We start from the raw sequence: 5,552 nt of genomic DNA, 5'->3' as shown, positions 1-5,552 counted from the left end.
TCCTTCAATGGGACATTTATCTCAGTTGTGTCCAGTAACCAAATCAGGCCTATGTTATAAGGCCAGTGCTAGGGGGTTCTATTTGCTGTACACGATGTATGTAATAGGAATTCACTAGCCGTATCAACTGTTTCCTAGATAGAAAAAAACTTGAATTATTCCTTTAATACCACTCCACAAAGTCCTTGAAAGAGCTTTTGTCACGAGCGCATGCTTTCAAGCACTTAGAGATCTAGCAGGGTACAGGATTCCCCAATAACTTCCAGTATTTGTCTTCTCCAAAGGCAACACAACACACTTCCGGATCTGGAAAAACGATTGACTGGGAGAATAGAGACTACATTCCCCATGAACGGCTATGGTGATCCGAAACGTAATGAAGGGGCGGAGCCTCGTATTTAATGGACGAATCCACGTTACTCTATGTCGGAAATTTTGTGTTCCTGAATCAAGTTCCGGATAGCCTGAGACACTTCGTTCCTGGTGCGGTAAGTGTGCCTGTGCACCACTAGTTTATTCAGGGTGCCTGTTCCTGAAAATCTGACCCGTCCCTGGTTCTCTCCGTTGGCGAGCTGAATTTCGAGTCAGCTCATGCGGAGAGACACTTCGTAGTATCTCTGCCATTCTATTTCAAGTTTCTCCTCCGTTGGCGGGAGCACCCCATGGTGGACCCATGCAAAGAGAGAGAACTTTTCCAACACTTGTCATGTGCTAAGAGACAAGTGTGCAGTTTCTGAACCCTGATTACGATGAACCAGTAGCTGTTTTATGGTTGAACAGAGAACCATTTTCATGATGGATTATTGAGCCTGTTTTGGATAAACAAGATTCCGCTAACCTTGAATGGTCCTCACATAGGATATATATATGCATATTCATATTTTCTCCATCGCTTCTGCTTAGAGATGTTTATTTCAGTTGTTCCTTTCTGCTTAGTTTCTATCCTTATTATCCTTAACAGGGTGTGATGTGGAAGCAGTGTGTTTGGGATTCTCCTAGTTCCCCCCTGTGATGCTTAAAGGATGAAATCGAGGATAGATGATCATGATGATTATAGATAGTTTTTCCACAGATTGTATGTGGAACGTACACCATGTTTCAGTTCTTTTCCTTTACAGATCTCCCTCCTTGCAGTTCCCTTCCTATCCTTCCCTCACTTGATCATCCCGTGGATCTGTGTGATTGCCGCTATTAGACTTGGGGCTATCAAGGGGTGGACCCTTCTGAGCATCAAACCGATTCTGAGGACACAACAGCCTGACATAATTTCCGACCCACGGTTTACTATCATCCCGATCGGTTTGAGACAGAATGGCTACCTTAGAGGATGTGCTATCTGTATTAGCCGATGTTCAGGCTGAAGAAGCGGAATCTCGCATGCAGACCACAGAGTTGAGAGCCAAAGTTGACCGTATGCAAAGAAACCCTTTTGATGTGGGGATCCCCACTGGGACAACGTCCAACAGGGTGGTAGTGGAAGTTCTTATTACAATTCCGTTGGTCACACCTGAGAGATAGCATGAAGAGGCGAGCAAAGTCCAGGTATTCCTCACACACATTATGTTACACTTATTGTGTAGACAGAAAGACTTTCCCACAAATCAGGCCAGAGTAGCCTTTCTGATCTCTTACCTGGCAGGCGATGCAGCTCAGTGGGCAGTTTCTCTGGTGAGTAAGGATGATCCACTGCTTTATGATTGGGAGGAATTTAGGAACGAGTTTGTAAAAGTATTTGATAGGCGCTCCACTTTGGGAGTTATTAGAATTAAAACAAGGTAATAGGGACCTTCTAACCTATCTTAATTCTTTCCGTAGACTAGTGGCTGAAACCCATTGGCCCGAATCTAAACAAGCAGCCGTATTTCATCAAGGTTTAAGAGAAGACCTCAAAGATGTAATAGCCCAAATCGAGCCACCCGACCTACCTCTTGTGAAGATCTAATCAGTTTAGTCTTAAGATTGGACCACAGACTTAATGAACGAAAAGGAAAACATAAAAGAAGGGATCGTCCTGTACCTCGTTATGAGCAACGAAGAACAATAGATCAGGGCAATACCACAACACAAGAACCGATGGAGATAGGTATGGTGAGAGCGGCATTAACCCCGGCAGACAGAGACTCTCGACGAAAGCAAGGATTGTGTATGTACTGTGGTCAGAAAGGACATTACATTAAGGATTGTCTGGTGAAACCTAAAGTAAACAGATTTTTGGACGAATCGAGTGGTGGTGACATCTAACGAAAAGCCGACTGAAAACTATTATGCTCAAGGAACAGTGAAGGAGCTCCTTCGAGCAAGTGGTATATCCCTTCTTTAAACATTGAGAAAATTCCCCACAAGGGACATTTATGTTTTAACCTCAGCATAAGGATTAATCTGGAATGGGTAACACTACCAGCTATGATATATTCTGGGAGAACTGGAATCTTCATGGAAAAGACTGAAGCACAGTGAATAGGAATGCCACTAGTATCCAAAGAAATTCCAGAAGTGGTATTTGCCGTGGATGGAGGAACGCTTGAATCAGGTCCTATATGCTTCGCCTCAGAGGAGGTGATTGCTCTGTATGGTTCTGCACATGTGGAGACATTAATCTTTAACAAAAAATGTTCAAACAAAAGTTTGAAAAAAGGCGCACTATCCACCTGCCCTATGAGGTGCGAATGGTAGATCTATACAAGTGAACAAATGTATTGGTACATCGCTACGCTAAACAAAAGTAAACGAAAAGCACCTATTGTGCCATTTTCAATGCAAGTTGTGAAGTAGCGTCATAAGTGAAGAATAAAGTAAACTAAACCATGGGTATGATTAGAAACAATATGGCAATGAAACTTAAAGCAATAACGGTAGTGATGATAACTTGGAAACAACACAGTAGCAAAAGAATAGTTTGTGAATCTTCATAAGTTTCTGAGATTCCTCTTTATTTTCTTAACGTGTTCAAAAAGAAGAACGTCTGGTGTCCCAATGCATTTCGGTGTGACACACACCTTCTTCAGGGGAATACTGTAACAATATATACATACAGGTATATAAGTCAATTCGAAATAGAAAACAATGTAAGTGTCAAAACAAACTTATATATATGTTCAACTGTGACATTGTATAATATTTTATCCAGTTCTAACCAGCCATTTTTAGCATGCAACTGACGTGAGAACCATTTTTTAACAACAGGCGGGAAAAGGATGCAATAAATGAAAGGAGAAAAAAGAAGAAAAGAAGAGTAAATTTTTAGAAATAAAGTTTATTGAAGATTGACAACCAAAAAAGTAAAGATAAAAGAACAAGTAAAAAATGCCCAAAAATGACACCAGTGGATGTTGAATCGTGATACCTATTGCGAATCGACTAATTATCTAAAAAGTGCCCGTCCAAGTGAAAAGTGAATACTGACGTATTAGGTGCTCGAGTGAACCAAAAGAACCACCGTAATCTGACCATAATAGCCTGCGGAGGACTCACCTCCCAACGTTCAAATATCAAACAGAAAATGTCAAACGGAGCACAAGAAAGGGTCCTGGTCCTCGCTCACACAACCTGTGTTTCAAAAATTAAAAAGAACGTTCTAGTGTTACCAAAAGGTTAGACTCGTGAATCAAACGGAAAGGAAATGGTGTACCCGACTTAAAGTGCAAGTTACTTCACCTCATTCATAATACGTATGCGTCCAACTTCAAACGACAAAAAGCGCTGTGTAGAACCGTGTCCAAAGACGTCTAGGATTGAGAAAATGGTGCAAACAAAGTGTCGTTAGCTAAATGCCTACAGCGAACAAACTGAAAGCGGTTAAGGTTATTTAAAAAGAGCCAGTGAATCGTCACCAATGCACGTACCTTATAATACAACGTGCTGTGTGATCTAGAAAGAATCCTGTCGTCGGGCTGCAAAGATTCGTTGTAGCTAGAAGCGCACGGGTGCATATTTAAAAGTAGTGGGGATCATGTGACCAAAAGGAAACTAGTGAACAAAGAAAGAAGACTATTACAGGCGCCATGTCGGAACAGGTGCCTGATCATGACCGCAGTTCCAGTGAAAAATAAAGGTAAACGATAAAAAGTACAGGGAACATGAGAAGGAAAACCGTTTCAAAGGTATCTGAGAAGTAAAGGGCAAGAATGCCATGTAAGAAGTTTACCGAAGTAGGCAAACAAAATGCATCAGTGAAATAACAGTAACAAGCATAAGTCAAATGTCAAACAAATGTGAAACAGATGTAACACATATAACACAAATTTGAACCAAATATAATGCAAATATAATAACAAATATAAAACAAAATGCAATCTTCAATCCCTAACAGTGGAGATAGCTGTAAAATGTATTGGTAATGCAACCATACTCAATCACAGAAAATGTATCAGTTCTATTTTGTCATTCAAACCCCCAGGGCTCATAGTCTGTAAGAAACGTATCCAGAATGTTTCTCTTTGAGCCAAGTGCCTGTTGGGGTCAGCATGTAAAAGATCGGATATCTGCTCAAGTACAGTGAATCGGAGTTGAGGTATGGTATGCTTGTGTGTATTCCAGTGTAATGCCAGACAAGATTTCTGATTAAAAGTGCGGATAGCACTTTTGTGTTCAGTTACCCGTATTTTTACTTTTCGGGTTGTTCTCCCCACATAAACTTGACCACAGGGACATTTGATAGCATATACAACCATAGCTGTGTTGCAATCTGAAGAATGTTTTAACTTAATGGGTTTGCCCGTGTGTGGATGTGTAAAGGTGTCACCCACCATGACATTCCCACAGTGACCACAATTGTAGCATTTACGCATCCCTGAGTGTTTGAGCATGTGTGAATTGGGGGTTCTTTTGGCCAAAATCTCTCTGATGTTCTTAGATCTAGAAAAGGCAAAAATAGGTTTGGCATGAAAGAGATTCGTGAAATCGTTTTCTTGTTCTATAATCTCCCATCTCCTGATGATGCTGCGTTTAATCGCCATAGCTGATGTGGAAAATTTTAAAACACAAACTTCACGTTTAGACTCAGGTTTTTCAGTTTTTTTCAATAATTGCATTCTGTCCATACTGTACGCCTTTTGTTTCGCCAAGTCCAGAACGGGTGCTGGGTAACCTCTGTCTAAGTATTGCTGATACATGATATCAGTATCAATTTTCCCTTGTTCATCATCAGAACTGATTCTACGCACCCGGATAAACTGAGATAAAGGTAACATTTGTTCACTTGTATAGATCTACCATTCGCACCTCATAGGGCAGGTGGATAGTGCGCCTTTTTTCAAACTTTTGTTTGAACATTTTTTGTTATTCTCTAGGGCCTGTGTAGGGGTTGCACTGGCTATAAAAAGGCAGCACCTTCGTTTAACTCATGATTACTGTCAGTACTTTTTGATCAATTTGTATTTAAAACATAGGAGTGCAGTTTGTCTAAAATTGTTATCAGAGACATTAATCTTTAACATCATTCACGCCCCACATTATAGCATCATTCTGGGATTACCATGGTTGCAGAAGCATAATCCTGACATAAATTGGACCATGAAAACTATTCATATGAATCCCTCGTATTGCCTGGAGCA

This window comes from Triturus cristatus, chromosome 5_2 (genome assembly GCF_964204655.1).
Source record: "Triturus cristatus chromosome 5_2, aTriCri1.1, whole genome shotgun sequence".
In the NCBI taxonomy this organism is placed as follows: domain Eukaryota; kingdom Metazoa; phylum Chordata; class Amphibia; order Caudata; family Salamandridae; genus Triturus; species Triturus cristatus.
Note: the sequence above shows the minus strand (reverse complement) of the source record.